This window comes from Choloepus didactylus, chromosome 9, assembly GCF_015220235.1.
Source record: "Choloepus didactylus isolate mChoDid1 chromosome 9, mChoDid1.pri, whole genome shotgun sequence".
Lineage (NCBI taxonomy): Eukaryota > Metazoa > Chordata > Mammalia > Pilosa > Megalonychidae > Choloepus > Choloepus didactylus.
The window spans coordinates 56,617,971-56,642,361 of record NC_051315.1 but is presented as its reverse complement, the minus strand read 5'-3'; the positions used below and the strand labels follow the sequence as shown (position 1 = coordinate 56,642,361).

Sequence of the window (24,391 nt, the reverse complement as noted above, 5' to 3'; positions counted from 1 at the left end):
ATTGCTGATGTGTTACCTTGGACACTTTATGGCCTTAAGACTGTAACTATGTAACCAAATAAACCCATTTTATAAAAGCCAATCCATCTCTGGTGTTTTGCATTCCAGCAGCATTAGCAAACTAGAACAATAATCTAGTTCAAACTTCTACCAGATACATGAAACTACATAGAATCCAACAACAGCAGCCCTCCGGGTTTTATTTAAATTCCTCAAATCTCCTATAACCAGCTCTCTGCTGATGACCTTGCTTCATACTTCAAATAAGTAAATAGATATTAACCAGGCAGGAAATGCCTTATCTTCCAACAATGAGGTTGTAGGTACTCACTCTATACTTTGCCAGTGATGTGTTGGTAAATGTTTAACAAACAATAGTCCAAGAAAAAATAAAGCCCTGATTAGAAGCATTTGCTAAGTCCCATGGTGTAAATTCCGATTTCAAGCTACCAATGTGAAGTCTTTGAAAGCTCACTTGGAAAGAGATGGGCACAATCTGCTCTCATCTGCAAATAGACCTACTCTTTTGTTTTTTATGACCAGGTTCTATCAAAGTCCAATCTTTCCACTTGAGCTCTGTATTCAATCCCCTCTAACATTCTCAAAATTTCTCTCCTACAATTAAACTTCCCCTCTCCTAAATCATATTTTGCCTTTCTGGAAGATATTTCTTACCAGTATCTAACATGCTCTACTAGCTTTAATCTTTAAGGAAACTCTTCCTTGACTCCAGTTCTTCCTCCAGCTATAATCTCATTTGTCTGGTTCCCTTCACAGTTGACTATCTGAAATATCTGAGTGCTGTTACATTCTCCATAGCCTCCCCTCCTCATATTCTCCTTTACCTATTCCAAGTGGTCTTCTGTCACCAATGGCATCTAGCAAATGTCTTTGTTTTACTTTTACATTCTGAGCACCTTTGATAGTGTTAATCAAGCTCTCATACTTGAAACCCCACACTCTCTTGTTTCCTTCAACATCAATGGCTGCTCTTTCTTTGTTCTTTTTGCAAGATCACCCTCCTCCATTTAACCTACAAAGGAGTGTCACAGGACACCTGGACTCCTCTCACTTCTTTATCAACACATTCTCTGAGGTGAAATCATCCAACCTCATGACTTTAAAACTTTAAGTACCATTTATATGCTGATAATCCCTAAATCCATATTTTTTTTACTTCCACATATAACTCCAGACTGATCTCTCTCTAGAAGTTTTCAAACTTCTGTTGCTTTCACTTATCACTTTTCACCAAACCTGATCCTTCTATGTGTCTCTGATTTCAGTAAAGGTCCCCATCATTTCCCTTGTTACTCAAGTAAAAAATTATAGAATTATCTATTTTATAAAAATATAATAGAATCCTATTTCCCATAAAAAATGTTTCTGAATATACATCTTTATAAGTTTCCTGGCTGCTATAACAAATGCCACACAATGAGTTTGCTTAAACAATGGGAATTTATTTGCTTATGCTTTCAGAGGCCAAAAGTGCAAACTGAGGCATTGGATAGAAAATTTGCTTCCTCCCAGGGTTGGCAGTGTTTTGGTTGGCCAGCGATCCTTGGGGTTCCTTGGCTTTCCCATCACATGGTTATGTCCTCTCCTATCTCATCTGAGTTCTGTTGACTTCTGACTTCTAGCTCCTCCCTGTGGCTTTCCCTCCCTATGTCTGAATTTCTTCTGCTTACACATGATTCCAGGAATCTGCATTAAGCCCCAAACTCCTTCAGCTGGGCTATAACTTAATTTATAAAATATCCTTGAAAGAGCCCATTTAAAATAAGTTCATACCCATAGGAATGCAGTTCAGGAACATGTGTTTTCTCGGGTACATAGTTCAACCCACCACAACCTCAAAAATATATCCCTTATCCATCCACTTCTCATTTCCGCTATTAGCACCCAAGTCCAATGTATCATCATGCTTTGTCTCCACAAACGCAACTGTTCTCCTTTGTTCTACACATTTGCTCTCATAATCTAGTCTCCACAGAGAAAAGTGAACTTTTGTTATCCAGACTTTTTCCACTTCTGTCCATCTGCACTGTTACTATCCTAGTTCAAGTCATCATCCTCATCTACAAAGAACAATGCAAGACCTATTTCCTTATTGTCCCTTTGGTCTATTCTCCACTCAGCAGCCATATCTCTCCTCTGGTCAAACGCTCAAGGAACATTCTTTCTCCTGGAATAAAACTGAAATTATTTACTCAAACTTCAAAACTCTGATTCTCTGCTCTACGTCATCTTCTACCACTCTATCCCAGCTCAATACACCCCAAGTTCAATGAACTTCTTAATCTTTCTTGAACACATGAAGCTTGTTCTTACTTGGGAGACTTTCCATGACGTATATTTTTTCCTTTTGCCTAGTATGATCTTTCCGTAGTATGGCTGGCTCATTCTCATTTTTCAAATATCAGTTTTAACCTGCCTCTGTGACAGGCCTTCTTGTCTATGCAATCTAAAGAAGACCTCCACACTAAGTACAATTATAGTACTCCATTTTATTTTCTCAATAGCACTTGTCACTACTTGATTTTTTTTTTCTTATATATCTAAGTTTTTACTTGTATTTATATTCTTCCTCCCTCAACTGGAATTGAAACCTCACAAATACAGAGGACTTTTCTCTCTTGTTCACAACCTTATCTCTAGAACCTACAGAAGATCCAGGCACATAGTAAGTACTCAACAAATAGTTATCAATATAAATATGTGGAAATAATAGGAAACTTCATAATACAGCCTTCTGTTTATGACAACATTTATTGATATAAATGCCTTCTGAAAATTGTAGCCTCCTCTTGACTCTACCCATTGGTTGCAGATATGTTCTGACTATTGAGACAAATGAAAAGAGACTGCATGCTGATCCTCTAAAGAGCAAGCAGAGAAAAGTGGACACATGCATCATCAAAATACTTTAACAAATAACTTGGGGAAATACATCAGTTTTAAACTAATAAACTGCATACTTAATTGCTCTTATATTGTACATTATTAAAAAATATGCCACATTAGGAGAACGTCCTGGGAAGATGGCAGAGAAGGAAGCTCCAGGACTCACAACTCCTCCAAAACAGCTAGTAGACAGGCAGGAACTGTCTGAAACAACTGTTCTGAGGCTCCAAAGGCCAGGGGAACACTGTACAGTATCCAGTGAGTGGGAGGAAGAGCTGAGGAACTGTGGTAAAGAACTGTGAGTACCTTGCTCTGTGGTGGCTGCTGACACATATCCCCAGCTCTCGAGGTGGGCTGCCTCTGGGTCCAGTCTCTTGCTGCTGTGGACAGAGAGGAACATGGAAGTCCTCTTACCCGATAACAGGGGATAGGGAGGAAACCAAGCACTGATCATGGGTTTTGATCGGTGAATTCAAATCGCTGGGTCCCAGATCTGAGCTCTCTTCCAGTCCAGCTCAGACAGGGATGGATGCAGCCATTGTTTCAACACCACCCTCAACAGTGGTGGAGGTGGTGGAGGTTTATAGATGTAGTACCTCCTTAGTGGGAACAGTTTGCTGAAGAGTGCTACCTATTAGACAGACCAGGAAAGTTCAGATTCATGAAGCCATCAAAAAGGCTTCTGATGTCTTTCCTGACCCTCTCCCCAGGACTCTCTGTAGCTGCTGTACACCCCCTTTGTGGGTCCCTGGCCCTGTTCTGGGTGGGAGATATTGACTTGGGAAAGTCCTCTCAGGGGTGACCCTCCTCCCAGAATTTACCCTCCAGACAAAAGCAGCTAGAGGAAAAGAAAGACATGTAAAATAATATATAGAGGCAAAACAAAAACAAACAGAACAGATCAAGATTACCAGAGAAGGAACAGAGGAAAGGAAACCTTCTCCTGGGGAATGAAACAATCACAAAAATAGTACAATCTTAAAAATTGTACCACATATCCAGGGCAAGTTTCAGATGAAGAAGAGCTGGAAAAATCTGACCAATTAAATATGGGGAATTCTAAAAGTCTAGAATAAGCTAAACCAAGTGTCAAGGAAGAACCTTAACACAAAGCCAATCAACAATAAAACCCTAGGCAAGAGAGAGAAACTGACCTTCAGAGTAAACTCATCAAGATAATCAGATGCCTAGATATCAGCATCAGTACGAAGATATGTCCCAGTCAAAGGAACAAATTAAAACTTCAGAGGAGACATAGAATTTGACACAACTAATCAATGATGCTCAAACAAATGTCCTAAATCAATTCAAGGAGATGAAAGAAAATATGGCTAAAGAGATAAAGGATATTAAGAAGACACTGGATGAGCATAAAAAATTTGAAGGTATAAAAAAATAACAGAAATTATGGGAACAAAAGGCACAATAGAAGAGATTAAAAAATACTAGAAGCATACAACAGCAGATTGGAAAGGCAGAAGAAAGAATCAGTGAACTACATGATAGAACAACCAAAATTTTACGGACAGAAGAACAGATAGAGAAAAGAAAGGAAAAATTGTACAGTATCTCAGGGATTTGAATGACAGCATGAAGCTCACAAATACATGTGTCATAGGTGTTGCAGAAGGAGAAGAGAAGGGAAAAGGGGCAGGAAAAGTATCTGAAGAAAGAACGGCCGAAAATTTCCCAGCTCTTATATAAACATAAATATACAAGTCCAAGTAGCACAATGCACTCAAACAGAACAAATCCTAATAGACCTACTCTGAGACACATACTAATCAGAATGTCAAATGCCAAAGATAAAGAGAGAATCCTGAAAGCAGCAAGAGAAAAGTGATTCATTACATAAAAGGTAACCACAATAAAACTAAGTTCTGGTTTCTCATGAAAAACCATGGAAGTAGTGAAAGAGAAAAACTGCCAGCCAAGAAGTCTTTATTGGGCAAAACTGTCTTCCAAAAATGAGGGGGAGATTAAAATATTCACAGATAAACAGAAATTGGGAGAATTCATCAATAAGAGATGTGCACTACAAGGAACGCTAAAGGGAGTTCTGCAGGCTCAAAGGAAAAGACAGGAGAGAGAGACTTGGAGGAGACTATAGAAATGAAGATTATCAATAAGGGTAACTAAAAGGGTAAAAAGAGAGACAAAAATAAGATATGATATATAAAGCCAAAGAATAAAACAGTTGAAGTAAGTACTACCTTTACAGCAATAACATTGAATGTTAATGGATTAAACTCTCCAATCAAAAGACACAGATTGGCAGGATGGATAAAAAAGTATGATCCAACTAATGCTGTCTACAAGAGACTCACCTTAGACCCAAAGACAAAAATAGGTTGAAAGTGAAAGGTTGAAGAAAGAAATTTCATGCACATAGTAACCAAAAAAGAGCTGGGGCAGCTATACTAATATCTGACAAAATAGACTTCAAATGCAGAACTGGTATAACAGACAAAGAAAGACACTAGATACTAATAAAAGTGAAATCCACCAAGAAGAAATAACAATCATAAATATTTATGCACCTAATGACGGTGCCCCAAAATACATGAGGAAAACAAAACTGAAGAAAGAAATAGACATCTCTACAATGATAGTTGGAAACTTCAGTACACCATTCTTATCAACAGATAGAACATCTAGACAGAGTATCAATAAAGAAATAGAACTTGAACAATATGATAAAATGAACTAGACCTAAGAGACATATAGAGAACACTGCATGCAAAAACAGCAAGATATGTGTTTTTCTCAAGTGTTCATGCATCATTCTTCAGAAGAGACCACATGTTGGATCCCAAAACAAGTCTCAATACACTTAAATCAATTGAAATTATGCAAAAACACTTTCTCTGATCATAATGGAATGAAGATGGAAATCAATAACAGGCAGAGAATTGGAAAATCCACAAATACATAGAAGTTAAACAAACACTCTTAAGCAACCACTGGGTCAGAGAAGAAATTACAAGAGAAATCAGTAAATACCTTGGGACAAATGCAAATGAGAAAACAACATATCAAAACTTATAGGATGCTGTGGAGGTAGAGCAAGCCTATATTAAAAATGAAGAAAGAGCTAAAATCAAAGACCTAACTGCACACCAGGAAGAACTAGAAAAAGAACAGCAAACTACCCCTAAAACAAGAAGAAGGAAAGAAATAACAGAGATTCAATCAGAAATAAATGAGATTCAGAATATAAAAAAAATAGAACTAACAAAACCAAAAGTTGGTTCTTTAAAGAGAGCAATAAAATTGACAAACCTTTAGCTAGACAGAGGGAGAAAAAAGGAAAGAAGATGCAAATAAAATCAGAAATGAGAGGGGGGACATTATTACTGACCCCACAGAAATAAAAAGGATCAGAAGAGGATACTATGAACAACTGATGCCAACAAATTAGACAAAGTAGTTGAAATGGAAAAATTCTTAGAAATGCACAAACCATCTACACTGACTGTAGAAGAAATAAAAAATCTCAACAGACCAATTACAAGTAAAGAGATTGAGTCTGTCACCAAAAACCTCCTAACAAGAAAAACCCAAGACCAAATGGATTTCCAAGTGAATTCTACCAATCATACCAAGAAGAATTAATACCAATCCTGCTCAAACTCTTCCAAAAATTGAAGAGGAGGGAACACCATCTAACTAATTTCTATGAGGTCAACATCACCAAATATCAAAGCCAGGTAATGCTACTACACAAAAAGAAAATTATAGACCACTTTCTCTAACAAATGAAGGTGCAAAAATCCTCAACATTGTACTTGTAAATTGGATCCAGCAGTACATTAAAAGAATTATACACCATGATCAAGTGGGTTTTATCTCACGTATGCAAGGGTGGTTTAACACAAGCAAATCAATTAATGTAATACACTATATTAACTCACCAAAGGGGAAATACCACATGATCATCTAGATTGACACAGAAAAGGCATTTGACAAAATCCAGCATCCTTGCTTGATAAAACACTTTGAAAGATAGGAATAAAAGGAAATTTCCTCAACATGATAAAGGGCATATACAAAAAACCACAGCTAACATTGTACTCAATGGTGAAAAACTAAAAGCTTTCCTTCTAAGATCTGGAACAAGACAAGGATGCCCAATGTCACCATTCAATATTGTGCTCGAAGTTCTAGCTAGAGTAATTAGGCAAGAAAAAGAAATAAAAGTCATCCAAATTGGAAAGGATCCAGTAAAACTTTTACTATCTGCAAATGAAAAGATCCTATGTATAGAAATCCTGAAAAATCTAGAACAAAGTCACTAGAGTTAATAAATGAGTTCAGAAAAGTGGTGGGATATAAGACCAACATGCAAAAATCAGTAGTGTTTCCTGCAATTACATGGAACTTTGAATAGGAAATGAGTTATGGTAGGTCTGTATAGATTAGAATGAAATAGCAACACATCCTAAGTAATTCGGCTGGAGAATAAAAATATATTTTTGTTCCCCCCCCCCTCCCCAAGAGCTGGGGGAGAATGCAGAGCTGTTGAACTTCCTCACCTGGACTGTTGCTGATGTTCTCACAAACACTGGGGACTGACGGCTTGATGTGCTGAGCCCTCTGTTTTGGGACTGGCCCCTATGAAGCTTGTTGCTGCAAAGGAGAGGCTAAACCCGCTTATAATTGTGCCTAAGAGTCTCCCCCTGAGTGCCTCTTTGTTGCTCAGATGTGGCACTCTCTCTCTAACTAAGTCACCTTTGTGGGTGATCTCACTGCCCTCCCCCTTACGTGGGACCTGACTCCCAGGGGCGTAAATCTCCCTGGCAACACAGGATATGACTCCCGAGGATGAATCTGGACCCGGCATTGTGGGATTGAGAACATCTTCTTGACCAAAAGGGACATGCGAAATGAAATGAAATAAAGTTTCAGTGGCTGAGAGATTTCTAATGGAGTTGAGAGGTCACTCTGGTGGACATTCTTATGCACTATATAGATAATACTTTTTAGGTTTTAATGTATTGGAATAGCTAGAAGTAAATACCTGAAACTATCAAACTACAACCCAGTAGCCTGGAATTTTGAAGACCATTGTATAACAATGTAGCTTACAAGGGGTGACAGGGTGCTTGTGAAAACCCTGTGGATCACATTCCCTTTATCCAGTGCACGGATGGATGAGTAGAAAAATGGGGACAAAACCTAAATGAAAAATAGGGTGGGGGGTGATTTGGGTGTTCTTTCTTTATTTTTATTTTTTATTCTGATTCTGATTCTTTCTGGTGTAAGGAAAATGTTCAAAAATAGATTGGGGTGATAAATGCACAGCTATAGGATGGTACTGTGAGCAGTTGCTTGTACACCATGGATGACTGTATGGCATGTGAATATATCTCAATAAAAATGAATTTAAAAAATCAGTAGTGTTTCTATACACTAGTAATGAGCAATCTGAGAGGAAATCAAGAAAAAAATTCCCTTACAATAGTAACTAAAAAAAATCAAATATCTAGGAATAAATTTAACCAAGGGTATAAAGAACTTGTACACAGAAAACTACAAAACACTGCTAAAGGAAATCAAAGAATCTCTAAATAAATGGAAGGACATTCTGTGTTCATGGATCGGAAGACTAAATGTTGTTAAGATGTCATTTCTACCCATACTGATTTACAGATTCATCACATCCCAATGAAAATTCCAACAGTCTACTTTGCAGAAATGGAAAAGTCAATTATCAAATTTGTTTGGAAGGGTTAGTGGCCTGGAATAGCCAAAAACATCTTGAAAAAGAACAATGAAGCTGAAGGACTCATACTTCCTGACTTTAAAGCACATTACAAAGCTATAGTGGTCAAAGCAACGTGGTATTGGCATAAAGACAGATATTGGCATGAAGGATGTTTGTACAGTCCAATGAAATCAAATTGAGATTTCAGAAATAGAACCTTTTATCTATGGCCAATTGATATTTGACAAGGCTGCCAAGTCCACTCAATTGGGACAGTCTCTTCAACAAATGGTGCTGGGAGAACTGGCTATTCATATCCATATCTCACACTTCATATAAAAAGTAACTCAAAATGGATCAAAAACCTTAATATAAGAAACAGGACCATAAAACACCTGGAAGAAATGTATGGAAGCATCTTCTAGATTTTGCAATAGGCAATGGTTTCTTGGACCCAAAGCACAAGCAACGAAAGAAAAAATAGATAAATGGGATCTCCTCAAAATAAAAAAAAATTTTGTACTTCAGAGGATTTTGTCAAGAAAGTGAAAAGGCAATCTACTCAATGGGAGAAAATATTTGGAAGCCATGTATCCAATAAGGGTTTAATATCCAGCATATATAAAGAAATCCCACTGCTCAACAATAAAATGTTGCACACACAACTCAATTAAAAATGGGCAAAAGACTCAAACAGACATTCTTCCAAAGAGGAAATACAAATATATAAAAAGCAAGTAAAAAGATGCTCACCATCACTAGCTATTAGGGAAATGCAAATCAAAACCACAATTAGGTAACATTTCATACGTAGAATGGCAGCCATGAAACAAAGAGAAAACTACAAGTGTTGGAGAGAATGGGTAGAAATAGTAACACTCATTCACTGCTGGTGGAAATGTAAATGGTGCAACTGCCATGGAAGACAGCTTGGCATTTCCTCAGGAAGCTAAGTATAGAATTGCCATATTATCTGGCCATCCCACTACTAGGTCTATACCCAGAAGAACTGAAATCAGAGATGCAAACAGACATTTTCACACTGGTGTCCATAGTGGCATTATTTACAATTGCCAAAAGATGGAAGCAATCAACCAATGAATGGATAAATAAAATGCGTCATATACATACAATGGGATATTATTCAGCTGTAAGAAGGAATGAAGTTTTGATGGATGTGACAACGTGGATGAGGCTTGGGGACATTATGTTTGGTGATATGAACCAGAGACAAAAGGACACAAACTGTATGATCTCACTGATATGAACTAAATATAAGTAAACTCACAGAGTTAGAATTTAGAATATAGTTTACCGGAGGATAGAATGTGATGGTAGCACATTATTTTGAGTGTAATTAACTGCACCAAATTATGTTTGTGGCTGTGGTTAAAAGGGGAGGTTTTGGGTCGTGCATGTTACTAGCAGGAAACGTAGAAGACAAAACATGGGACTATATAACATAGGGAACCCTGTTGTTTACAATGGACTGTGATTAATAGCACAAACATAAGAATTTTCTTTCCTGAATTATAACAAATGTACGACAATATTACAAGGTGGTACAAGGGGAAAATACACCTGACATAAACTATGGACCACAGTTACTACAGTAATATTTTACTATTCTTCCATCAGTTGTAAGAAAGGTACCACACTAATGCCAAGTGTCAAGAATAGTGGGATATATAGGAATGTTATATTTTTTACATGACTTTCCTGTAAACAGACAAGATCTCTAATTAAATACATATATTTATATATTAAACATATATATTTATATATTAAATCTCTCTCTCTCTTTCTATATATATATATACCACAATAATTTAAATTGATGTTTATTGTAAATATCCTGACCATTAATGCTCAAAAAGTTTTCAATAAATAATAAATAAGGAGTTCTACTAATTGGAATTAGAAAAGTAAGACTTGAACAGGCACTTCACAAAAGGGGTTATCTAGATGCATATATGAAAAAGTGTTTACCCTCATTAGATACCAGGAAAATGCAAATTAAAATCACAAAATACATTTATACACCAAATAGAATGGCTTTAAAAATGTCAATACTAAATAGCAATGATGTGGAGCAACTGGAACTCTCACACACTATTGAAAGGGGGGTAAATTGGTACAAATACTTTGGAAAACTCTTTGGCGGTATGTACTAAAGCCAAACATGAGTCTATCCTTGGACCAAGAAATTCCCCCAGGTCTGTTCTTAACAGAAATGCATACATATATTAATCTCAAGGCATGTACAAGAATGTTCCTAGAAGCATTATTCATGTTAGCCCCTAGCAGCAATGCAAAAGTCCACTAACTATTGAATGGATAAATAAGGCAGAGTAGTGATAATAGATAGTGGTATTCTGTACAGAAATGAGAATGAAAGAATTACTGCTACATACAACATGAGTATATCTTCCAAACATAATATTTTAAAAAGGAGCCATACACATAAAAGCACACAAGGAATGATTCCATGTTTAAAAGTTCAAAAATATAAAACCAATATATAGTGTTATTAGCCATGAGAGTTAGCTTAAATGAGAGAGCCATTAGCTTGAATTCAGATTCCTTAGAATTTTGAGGGAAATATGTTTAGAAGAGAATTGAAAAAAAAATTGTTAAACTCCATGAGAATTGAAAAAAAAATTCTTAAACTCCATAAGAAACTTCAACTCTACTGAGTGTAACTGTAAAATAAAAAGTCTGACCCTGATACAGCTCTCTGTTCAACAATGAACTTTATGCTTATGTTTGCTGTGGTTACTTTCATTGTTTTTGCTCTTTGTCATGAAGTCTCCGGAGGTCCACTGCCTGACTAGATCCAAGTGCTGAACCATGGGGAAGACCTGAGAATGGTTAACCTCAAAGGTGAAGCTGGGCTCTGCAAGAGCCTGGGAAGGGCAGGAAGGTAACATTAGAAAGAGGAGGTTCTATTAGATTACTACGTAGTTTTCTGTCCAAAGATCTTTACTGGTCTTAGAAAACTCAACATTCTGCCCTCATCTAAATCAGGAGGCTATGAGGATGAAACTGTGGGGAACAGCAGGGTTATCTGAGTCCACCAGACTATCTAATACCTGAACTGACAATGAGATTCACTGGATGTGTCATCAGGAGAGGAGCTCAGAATGGCTGGCTCCTTTAAAGTTAAGCATTGTATTTATATGAATGAAAATGGTAGCGGTGTGTGAGCATGGGCATTTATACTTAGGCATTTTCATTAATTTGCTGTCATTTAATCATATCTTTAAAAATCTCTTGGAGTGACTAACGTAGAGACCTACATCGTCAATTTTGACAAGTACTAAACAATATAAAATCAGTCCTAAGAACAGCTTTGACAGAATTTAATAAAGTACAGAAAGAAAACTTGTAATTTACACAGGCTAATTTACACATATGTATAACTGAGAAATGAATTTAGAAGATGTTAGCCTCCCATCTGTACTACACAGAAAAAAAATGGAAAACATGATTTGCCAACTGTCATTAAACAATTTTAAATGTATCCCCATGTTCTTATCCAAAAATAAAATTTCCAATCCCCAAAATATTTCTTCCAAGCTCCCTTGTTAGTGGAGTATTTTATTTCCACGATTCCTTGATTTCTCTCTCTCTCTCTATATATATATATAAATACTTGCCACAATATGTTGATTTTCATGCTCTAAATTATTTCATGCTCTAAGTTTTTATTTTTTAAGGCTGCATAATCAAATTTAGTTGGTGTTATTTGAGGTTAGAAACACATGAATGTGGTTTGGGTCAGGTCAAATATAGGGGATGTTTTTTCAGTCTACTTTTTTTCCTTTACTCTTGACTCCTTATCTCCTTCCATTGAATCTAATCTCCTGAGCTGTATTTTGGCATTGCAAAACATGCCAGCCTTCCTTAGGCTTAAATACTGTTTTAAGTTGAGTCTCTAGATTACAGAGGTAAGTAGTCTTCTTGTTAATATTCTTTCTTGTTTTAAGCTCCAACTTAAAGCATGTACAACCAGTAATTTTTGCCAGTTTTCAAATGGGATTTGTGTATACCATTGAGTGTGGTAATTTTTTTTTCAAGATTAAGTAGGTTTGAATAAGATTTTAGTACAAATATCTAGATAAGAAGCATAGTTGCAACTATATGACAGAATACTCTTTCAAAGAATATTAATTCCTTTTGCCTCCTTTCACTCACTGAATTTGTTAATTGATTCCACTATAGGAGCCTTCTCTATCCTTCTCAAACAATTAGATGAAAGCACTAATTACTGATTTAGAAGGCAGTTTACCTGGGGTAGGAGTGATAGGAAAGGTGTCATTATAGAACCCACGAGTCAAAAACATTAAAAAAAAAAAAAAAGACTTTAATCTGTGCAAGAAAATTCTGATGAGGACTTGCAGAGTAAGCTTCAGCTCCCTCATGTCACTCCTTCCAGGATGAGAGAGGTAGGGAACAGAAAGACTGTGTGCTGGTTTGAATGTATTGTGTCCCTCAAACACCATTCATTATCTTTGATGTAATCTTGTGTGGGCAGATGTATCAGTTTTGATTAGATTGTGATTCTTTGAGTGCTTCCATGGAGATGTGCCCTACCCAACTGTGGGTGATGGCTCTAATTGGATAATTTTCATGGGGGTGTGGCCCCACCCATTCAGGGTGGGCCTTGATCAGTGGAGCCATACAAATGAGCTGACAAACAGAAGGAACCCAGTGCAGTTGTGAGTGACATTTTGAAGAGGAGCTACAGCCAAGAGGGACACTTTGAAGAAAGCACAGGAGCTGCAGATGAGAGACATTTTGAAGACGGCCGTTGAAAGCAGACTCTTGCTCTGGAGAAGCTGAGAGAGGACAAATATCCCAAGTGCAACTAACAGTGACATTTTTTGAGGAACTGCAGCCTAGAAAGGAACATCCTAGGAGAAAGCCATTTTGAAACCAGAACTTTGGAGTAGACGCCAGTCACGTGCCTTCCCAGCTAACTGAGGTTTTCTGGACATCATTGGCATCCTCCAGTGAAGGTAAGCAAATGCTGATGTGTTGTTACCTTAGGCACTTTATGGTCTTAAGACTATAACTATGTAACCAAATAAACCCCCTTTTATAAAAGCCAATCCATTTCTGGTGTTTTGCATTCTGGCAGCATTAGCAGACTAGAACAGACTGGAATAGGTTTCCCGGGGTGAGACTGCAGCATTCAGCCTGAACAGCCAGCACCACAGCTTGCCAACAGAGGAGAGCTTGTAATGAGGAGTTACACAGTTTGTTCTTCTCAGTTCCATTTGAAGAGGCTAATAATAATTGTTAAGCATTTTTACTGGGTGTATCTTAAATACCAGGCAGTCTAAGTGTGTTATTTGTATTAATTCATTTAATCTTCATAATAATCCTATAATCAGTACTATTATTATTTCCATTTTGTGGAAGGGGAAAGAGGCACAAATGTGACAAGCCCAAGATCATACAACTAATAAGTGCTGAAGTCAGGATGTCAACCAGGCAACCTGACTTCAGAGGTCACTTTAGAGGACTTTAGAGGCCACACTCTTAACCACTACTCCACTGCCCTTTCAGAATGTTCCATTTAAGTAGCCAGTGTGTTGCCTGTTTATTGTCAAGCAGGAGTAGTGTTCATACCTTGCCCACAAGCCCCAAAGATCTACTGTGAGCAGACAGCTTTTCAGCAGCCCAGGATAATCACTCATATACCTCTAGAATGCATGGTGGAACCCTAGATTGCTGGGTGGGGGGTGGTGATGAACTGAGCAAGGAAGGACCAGAGGGATCCAACTGGTAAACTCCTACAAAGCCAGGGCAGTGGTGGGACACACAGATCTTGGTTACTAAAATATTTTTGATTCTTTCATTCTTGTGGTTTCAAGGAGACCCAAGCAGAGAGCCTCAACATGGGATGCAGGCAATGCTTAGCAAATGGGGATGTCTATTGGGAGGCTGAGCCTGCATCATCACCTGCAAATAACATGGTTACGGATGTTGGAGCATGGGAGGAAAGGTGAGCCTGTGGACTTGTAAAGCCCCTTCACTTCATAGACTTGATAATTTTGTGATTCCAGGGAGCTAGTGCTGTTCTTTCTGCACTTTCTTTCTTTAATGTTGGCAGTTCAAACAGGTTCTGAGGTGTTTGGAGTGAAGCTACTTATTAAAAAATAATTAACAGTGAGATCATCACAGACAATTCTGGGTTTTAACAAAAGGGCTCATAGAATTTTTAGAGTTTTAAAACTCTATATGTGACTCTGAAGACAAAAACAGCAACAATGAATAGGAAATGAAGCACAATGGTTAATGTCCAGATTGGCCTCAATTGGGTAACTACTTGCTGTTTAGAATACTGAGCTCTTTAGATCTTCTTTTGTTAAATACTTTTCAGGACAAAGGTAGACAAATAGCCACCCAAATTACAAGACTGAAATTTATTTTTGAAGCACAAAAGTGGGGTATTCTTCAAATATTATTAACATTTAATGTATCTAGACATTTTAAAAAGTCTCATTTATAGGTATTTCTTTCAATGATTAGGAAAGGTATTTTGTATAAATCCTTAGCAATTGTAGACACCCAGCTCTTAATGAAGGTGAAGTCATTTCTCATTTTCTACACACAAACACACACATCATGCATATATATACACACAGACAGATAGAAAATTCTTCACTGATCTTAGAGTTTTCAAGTAAAAAATATACGAAAATGTAGCACAAAATGATGGAGAGGAATACATAGTATTAAACATTTATTGAGCACATACCATATATTACCAACTTTGATGGTCATTGGAGACAAAGACAAATGAAGCATGGGTCTAGACCCAAGGAACTTCTGGCATGGCGGGGGACAGAATGTAGGAGATGTGAGAGATAGATAATTCTATAACTAATATGCAATAAGGTGTACCACATCCAGACAGAAATAAGTCATTGGCATGCCATCTGTAAGGCAGGCACCCTGAGCTGACTCCAGACTCATGGCAGCAGTTAAACACATTGGAACTTTTAAGAAGACTCCCAAGGGATTCATTTGTAATGACTAACATGCAAGTCAGAATAAAAAATAAACTGCCATTTATTAAATGACTACTTTACATTCATTTTCTCTGATTCTCAGTCTTGTAAGCTTGTTCTACAGACAAGAAAACTAAGTTTCTGAGAGCTTCAGTGACTTACATAATCTCACAGTGGAAGCATGGCAGAGCTGGAATTCAATCCTAGATCTTTCCACAATTCCACACCACTAAAACAAGAACAGGTTTCTCTGGCCTTGACTCTGCGGATCCTTTTTGCTGTCTCCTGGCCTCTCTTTCTCAGGTTATCTGTTTTAAGATTTTCTGCTTCCTTGCACTCTTATGCTGTTGGTGGATTATTTCACTCTTGGCCGATGAGATTGTGCTGTGAACAGCCTCTATCAATGGCCTCAAGGTTTTGCTCCCTGAGCCCCAACCCCCCTTCACAACATGCTCAGCAAAATGTTGGCTTCCTGCTCTCCTTGTTAACCCTGGTGTGGTTCTTGTTGGTTTGGTAGACCCTGAAGCCTTCTGACAATTATGGGTATTCAGCATTCTCTGTTGGATCAGTGTGCTGGGGCAAAGGGAAGGGATTTCTTCTACTCTCTTTGGCAGGAAGAATTGCTTCTTTGTCAGGGTTAGAGTTGAAAACAGATGCCCCTTTGTGCAGTGCCATGATACTTCCTGGGTAACACCATTAAAAGTTTCCTGGGAAGCAGAAGCTCCCGGGTCATTGCTGAATTACCATTTTACTTCCACTGGTAAGTAAGCCTTAGGCTGTGCAGTTCAAATGCAGTACTGCAGCCTGAGTGAGATAAAAGTAGGGTGCCTATGAACTGAATCTTCAACAAAGAAGGACCGAGACCATGTCTGTTTTGTTCACCACTCCTCACCCAATGCCCAACACAATGTGTGTATGGCACATAGTAGGCATTCAAAAAAGTTTATTGAATGAATGCATTAGAAGCAGCTGATGTGTTTGGTGTGTGTGGGTGTATGTGTGTGTGTGGGTTTCTTCCTCAGATAGCTCCTTTTCTCCCTGAACAGAGAAGCCTAATTCTCTATGTTGTCTGCATGGGCTAAAAGATAAATTAGATGATTGGATTGTAAGAGGCAATGGACATATAGGGAAAGTAATGAAGATGTAGGAAAGACCAGAAGTAATTTGGGTAGTAAGAGTAATACTGTCTAACTAGACTCAACTCCTTGCAGAAACACTAGTAATTACAAATAAAATGGCTATTTAATTCTCTCTTTTATACACATGCATATGTGTATACATACATGCACACACACCCTTTCTGCTCTTCCAGGTAAATGTTTGGGTATGCTTGTAAAGCTAATACACAATTTCTAGGAAAGACAACAGGACAAGAGAAGTACTGGGGCAATTGTATTCTGAGTTCCCTAACAGGGTTTACTGAGTAAAACACTGACTCCACTTTTCTCACTTATAGTCTCAGGGCAATTTACCTTCCTAGTAAAATAGGTCTAGAAAAGGCTCTGAGAGGCAAAACTGAATACCCATTTTCCATAGGAATTTTATTTTGTTTCAAAGCATAGGGGAACACATAATGAAGGAGCATTTATTATACGGAAGACAGAGATATTTTATTGTCTCATTTTGATTTGTTTTAGCTAAGAAACTGGCTTAACTGTAGTTAACATATTTCCATTTAGATTTGCTTTCCAAGAGGGAACACCTTTGCTCTGACCTGCTTTATTTAACCTCTGATGATGGAAGGAAAAATAAAATGTGATTAAAAAAAATAAGGGGGATATTTATAAAAGGGGGTATGGTGGTAGAGCTGTGTTGCTAGGAAAGAAAGTATCTACCACAGGCCCTAGTGGGTTAACAACCATTAATACCTCATACTGTTTTCCCAGCATAGTACTATGATGTTGGAACAATTCAAGGGCTATAAAACCTATTCTCATCCTTTCTGCAATTTCTAATCTGGTCAAAGAGTTAATCATGTGCTTGCTGTCTCCCCTGGACTAGCAGGAGCCAATGGCCATTGACCTGGCCTGGGAAGAGGCTGGCTTGCTGGGAGGTGGGGTTAAAAGGGTGGGGTAGGGGGGCAATTATACAGGGGAGGAGCCAAATCCAGTCAGGCAGAAAATCCAGTGGTACACAGTCTAAAGTGGGATAAGCAGAAGTATGAGCAAAAGCAATTAAATTGGAGGAACCAGATGAAATAGTTTCTAAAAAGGAAGGAGGAACTGGTAGAGCATGAAAGAATATGAAGAAGGTAGCCAGAACATTTACAGGGCACTTGGGGCCTCTGATGGGAAAAGAATCAGCCACTAAGAGCACTCACTAAACTTGAACAACAAAGAAAATTCGTTTAAATTGTACTTAATTTTCTCTAAATACAAGAGGATGTATACATCAGTGTGGGGCTAAGATGGGTGAGAAAATTTCATATGAGAAGTGGTATTTGCATTGTACCCTAAAGAATGGGTGGGATTTGGCCACAGATGGGATGTAAAGATACATTTCTTTCAAGTAAGGAGCAGAAGGACATGATCAAGGGGGATAGAGGAAACAGTGAGGAATTTGTTTAGAGGAACAGTTTATGTTGCATAGGAAAATAAATTAAGGTTATACATGTAGCTTCGGATGAGATAAACAAAATCCTTAAATGCCAGTGTGAAGAGTTTGGACACAATCTTACATGCCTATGGGAGCCATGAGAGTATTCTGAGCAAAGCTATAATATGATAAAAACAGAGTTCTAGAGGATCAATTAAATAGTATTCAAGATGAATTGAAAACATGGGAGATCATGATGGGGGCTGGCTGGCTAGGAGGTTTTGACAGTAATCTAGGCAAGTTTATCATGGGCTAGGATGATTACACTAAGATTGGAACAAAAGATTATACTGCTGTGAAACTTAGTGACAAATTAACTATAAGGGATGAATGAGAGCTGAAAAATTCAGATGACTTCAAGGTTTGTAATATGGAGACCTGAAAATAAAGTGGAAACACTATACAAAAAATGGAGTGATTGGGAAGAACTAAGTGTGGAGGGCAAACTATGAGTCCAATTGAACACCGAATGAGATGTCACGAAGATATCTGAGTGGAGATTTTCTCCTTGAGAGCAGACTTCAGGACAGGAAGTTAAGTAGAGAATGCAGGTCAGGAGATACACATTTGAGAGTCATTATGTCATCACTTCTAGTATAATTATGGTACTCTCTTAAGGAGTTTCAAATTTTAAAGATAACTGGATAAATGATTTGAATAGTTATACTGCATCATAATTTTGACCTCTTTGCCTTTCCTCCTGCATTTGCCCATTCTGACTGGAATGATGAAGAAACAGAGGCTTGGTATGAGACACAAAGGCATGCTGCTATAGGGTACCACCCAGAGAGTAAGCTGCTGCTGCTTCTCATGTACTCTCTTTCTGGGCTCCCCTTCTTTCCTGACCATGCTTAGCCAAGTTCTGCAGACCTGGGAAAAATCCTTTGTGTAAGACGGTGCTGGGTGCCATAAGAAATACCAGGAAAGTAGAGAACATAAACTCAGATGTTCATAATATGGTTGGGTTTTCAGGAAAACGTGTGTAGGTGTGTAGTCTCTACTAGACCCATCATGCAAGCTGTATGGGGTTTCTTCATGAGGAACACTGTGCTGCCTCTTTGAGATGTACACTGAATATCACTGAGGTTGAGAAAGGTTCACATCCAATATAAGCTGGTTTTTCTAGCACGTGCCTTGAGAAGAATCTATTCCAATAAAGGCAATTTTCCAGTATCCAGAGATGAGAACACTGAGTGTCAAAAGGAACAAAACAAGACCAACTAAACTAAGCCAAATGAACGTTACATTTCTGCTTTCCTGAAAGAAAATCTCTGGAATACCTCTGAGGATCCAGTGGCACGAAGTCTGTTGAATAAAACAAGAAAAGAAAAAAAAAATCATGCTTCTAGTTTAAGATTTTGGAAAAAAAAATCAAACTTGTTATATCCACTCCTGTGGGACACTGATTACGTGCTTCAACTTGGCGGGCCTGGGCTGGGGGACCTGATCAGCCCCTGGGGAGGGTGGTGGGCACGGGCAACAGCGCCCTCCGCAGCCCCCCGGGCCTGGGAAAGTGAGGCCGGAGGCAGGCCCCATTTCCTCACCCAAAATAACACTGTTAGGGGAGGCTTGCCGGAGGGAACCGCCTTTTCCCCACCCCCTTATCTTGCCCGGACACTCCCCGTTGCCAGTGCAACTCCCATTACCACCAGTGCGCATACATTGTTGCCAGACACCGTTACCGGAGCAACTCTCGCCCCTTTTCAATCAACCTCCGCGCCCTCTCAGAACCAATCCAAGCCTTTAACCCCTACAGCTACCCCGCCCTCTAGACCGCCCGTTATAAGCTTGTACTCTCCCCTAATAAACTCTCTCTCTCTTGGCTTCTTCACCCTAAAAGAACCGTGTCCCGCCTGTTCCTTTCTCGCCGCCCTCCATACTTTGCACGCCACCCCGCCGGGGACCTGGCCAAGTCCCCGCCTCGCCTTCGCCTCCGGGAAAGAGCCCCCGCCGCCGGTACCCTCCGAGCAATCCTGGGAGCCTAGGATTTAGCAACCGGCCGCCACCCCCCCCCCCCAGACGAATCAACTGCGACCGCACACTCCACTTTCAAAATTCATTGTCAAAAATGTTACATTTATAACAAATGCTCCCTAACCAGTTCGATGTTATTACTTTCTTTCCCTGCCATTTGTTCTTTTCTTTTTCTTTCTTTTTCTTTTCCCTGCCATTTGTCCTTTTCTTTTTTTTCTTTTCTTTTCAGCTGATTGGGTCCTCACTAACCCTCAGTGAATGAATGGCTTCAGAACTGTGCCAATTCACATTTGTTAGCTGGATGCATTTTTATAATCATCTGATTTTCCACTGCTGTGGCTGAGTTTAATTGGATCATGTGATGGTGGCTGAGGATGGGAACGGGAAACAAAGCCAAAACCAGCACCGACAATTGCCCCAAAATATAGCAACAGTTGTGTCAGCAGCCCTACTGATGGGTTAGCCAAGTGGAAAGCAAGGTGGGCAGGCACTAGGAGAGGAGGGAGAAGGGGAAGAACCTAATAATAAAACAGTTCCCTGCTGCTGTCTTCACTCCAGGAGAGTTCCTTTCTCTGAACAGGAAGACTTAGACAGAGGCAAGCTTGGCAGAAACCTCCGATCCTACCCACGACAGACCAAAGAGTCTAAAACAAGGAGGCATTCAATTTCTTTACCCAACCTTGGTTCATTTAGAACTGCTCTTGGATCTTTATGAGGCCTGTGGCAACATTTATTGAGGTTGAGGTAACTAGGACTGGCCTTTCACAATTTGTCCCTGGGATATTTAATTCACTATATTTATACCAGACCATTTCTTTTCACCACACCTCAGTTTCCTTTCTATAAAAAGTGGGTAAAAAAAAAAAAAGATAATATCAAAGCTTTCTTCCAACTTTAGCATTCTATGATTTCAGAAAGGTAATGAAAAATGTTCAGTAGGGAAGAGAATTCAGGCAGATACCATTTACCCACAGGCCACTTCTAACTTTTGATTCACAGATTTCAAAGGCATTCTCCCAGTGGTAAACTAACACAAATATTTCACAACTGCTACAATCCTCTCCACTCTCTCTTGTAAATTATAAATTTTTATTCTTATTAGCCATGGCTAGAAATAGTGGAACACTTCTAAAACCACTGAATTTATGAAATGTGTCAACAACTTAGACCTCAGTGCAGCAGGGTCTGTTACTTCTGATAATGCCCATAGTTTGCCAGATCTGAGTTCAAAATTTGACAGTTAAATATTTATCTTGTCTGTATCACCCTGCTGGTCTAAAAAGCTTTTGAGGATATTTTAGGTAAGAATGTATACAAAATATTGCCAAGAATTTTAAAAATTATGTCTCATTATAGTTATATATACATATATTTGTAGTATTGCTAGAAAAGACCTGGAAGGGCTATTGTTTTAATTTCCTGGAATTTATTGGCTCATGTTTTAGATGCTAGATGGATTGCTTCCTCTGGCTTGGTAAGTTTTGGCTGGCCGGCAATCTTTGGGGTTCCTTGGCTTTTCCATCACGTGACAATGCACATGGCAATGTCTTTTCCTTTCTATTATTTTGTGTTCTGGCTGCCTTTCAGCTTCTGGCTGCTCCTCATAGCTTCTTTCTCTGTGCCCTTCTCTACAAAGCCTCCAGTAATAGGGTTAAAACCCATCCTGATTCAGTTGGGCCGCAGCTTAACTGAAGTAGCCTCATCAAAAGACCCTATTTATAATGGATTCCACCCACAGTGAGGGACCAAGCTTAAGAACATGCCATTCTGGGGTACATAACTCCAAGCCACTAGAGTTCTTAAAAATAAATCAGGGTGGTGAGCATATGGTGGTCAATTCTGCAATCATGCTTTCCCGAACAGTGGTGGATAGGTGAGTCCAATTCAAAAGTCAGCCCTTTAAGCCTTGCCTGCCTCACTAGGAGTTTTGCTTAAAGGTAACAAGAAGAACAGATTGCAGTGGAAGATAAAGAAAGCTCTTGGCTAGTACTCTCTGTAGTACTGTATTCAGAACAAATGGGAAATATCTTGAAAAATATTCTGAAAATGAAGTTTCACATTTCCTCAAGTCGATAATGCAGTAGCCATTAAGCATTGTAGGTGAACATGACTCTGAGCCTGAATGGTGCTAAAGGTTAGATAGCAAACTCAATACATTAAATTTGGGAAAGAAGCCTTCTATTTGAAGAGTAAGAGAAAATCGATTAGGAATATATTAGAATAAAACTTGGTAAAATATTTTTAAGATCAGTTCAATATGTGAATTTGAAGGATATTTCTTTTAGCTACTCTGTGCACAGGGTACTCAGGCCTTTTTATTGGGTGACAATGTGAGTCAAATCCATGCTGGCTCTTCTTTCAGGCCCTCCAGGAAATAGCAATCCTCTCCCCATTTTTTTGAAACCAGATAATAAGGGGCTTTTGTCTGTTTTTGTATGAGTAAGAACTTGCTCTCTGTCATCTGAAATACGTCCAGCACATACATCAATGTTCTTGCTTTAGATCCAACATTCTGACTTTCAGCCATTCACTTAAAAATTGACATTCCATATGACTCCCGGGGAGGAATGTAGACCTGGCATCATGGGATGGAGAACATCTTCTTGACCAAAAGGAGGATGTGAAAGGAAATGAAATAAGCTTCAGTGGCAGAGAGATTCCAAAAGGAGCCAGGGGGTCACTCTGGTGGGCACTCCTATGCACCCTTTTTGGGTTCTAACGAATTGGGGTAGCTGGTGGTGGATACCTGAAACTGTCAAGCTACAACCCAGAACCCATGAATCTTGAAGACAATTGTATAAAAATGTGGCTTATGAGGGGGGACAGTGGGATTGGGGGGGCCATAGGGATCACACTCCCATCTGTCTAGTTTGTGGATGGATGAGTGGAAAGGTGGGGGAAGGAAACAAACAAAGAAACAGAGAAGGGCGCCCAGTGTTCTTTTTTACTTTAGTTGCTCTTTTTCACTTTAATTATTATTCTGGTTATTTTTGTGTGTGTGGTAATGAGGGTGTTGGGGATTGATTTTGGTAATGAATGTACAACTATGTAATGGTACTGTGAACAATCAAATGTATGATTTGTTTTGTATGACTGCATGGTATGTGAATATATCTCAATAAAATGAATAAAAAAAATTGACATTCCAACGTTTGCCCACTTCTATAATTTTCAAAACAAATAATCAACATGATAAAAAATAATTCCTGCTATCAGTACTAAATACCATCCTCAAAACTCTGAACAATGAACTTTCATGGTTATTTTGTGTTCTTATATCTTACTTTACATTTTGGTTATAGGTAGTATTTTGCTCCTCTCCTCACTTCTTTCCCCATCACTAATCCCACCCAACTCATAGACCTTGACAGTGTCTAGCCACAAAAAAGAAATGGAGGTAAAATATCAATTCAAGGCAATTGCTTCAGTTCTCCAGTTCACTTTGCACAAAAAGCTAAAGCCATAAATGACTGGTATAAAACAATCATCAGCACAAACTACTCCCACAGACCAGTCTGTATATGGCACCTGCGGTTCTCAGATCTATGAAAATCATACTGCCTTTTACCCAGACCTTGGAAACAGGTAAGGTTCGGTTTTAATGAACATCATGGAAGGGAAAATTTATGGAAGAATGTTTCTTATTTGGGAGAGTTAAGTGTGTCTGGGGATCTCCCATTTAGCATGATGACTGCAGTGGAAGGAGTAATGGCATGTATGCATGAATAAATCTTGAATAAGTTGGCAAAGTCACCTTTTACTTCCTCTCCTTTTTCTGCCATCAGTTGTCTGGGTCAGCACCCCCAAATCAGGTTTACCCAATTCTCCGAAGACTACTTTTGTTTCCCCTTTTTTTTCTTGCCTCTACCATTTCACGTGAGGCAGCGACACGAGGTTGCAAGTAATGTCAGTGCACCTCTGTGACTGATGAAACCATCAGCAACGCCAGTAGACGGATGATGCTGAAGCCGCTGGTGTCATGGGTTGTGATCATCTGCCTTATGTGCCATTTGATAGGTGGAAGCAGATACAAAAGGAGAAAATACCCTAACATATTTGAATCATTAACAAAGAGTGGACAGGCTTTGAATTTATCAATTCTTAATGTAGGCAAATAATTTCCCCTAGTACTCAAAGACAGATTTAGTAGTGCACATTAGCTTTATATTTCCAATGAGAATTTTCC

General features: G+C 38.7%; 1 protein-coding gene across 7 annotated transcripts in view; it reads right to left on the bottom strand.

Moving 5' to 3' along the window:
* Window positions 1–24,391, bottom strand: part of B3GALT1 (beta-1,3-galactosyltransferase 1) — a 603,572-nt gene that overhangs the window by 229,858 nt on the left and 349,323 nt on the right. Inside the window, exon 1 of one of the 7 annotated variants that reach the window (XM_037850147.1) lies at window positions 15,799–15,877. The exons of the other annotated variants lie outside the window; for them this stretch is intronic. The gene's annotated coding sequence lies outside the window, so the exon portion shown is untranslated. Of the gene's footprint in view, window positions 1–15,798; window positions 15,878–24,391 lie in introns of those variants that run through there. 7 annotated transcript variants of the gene reach the window in all.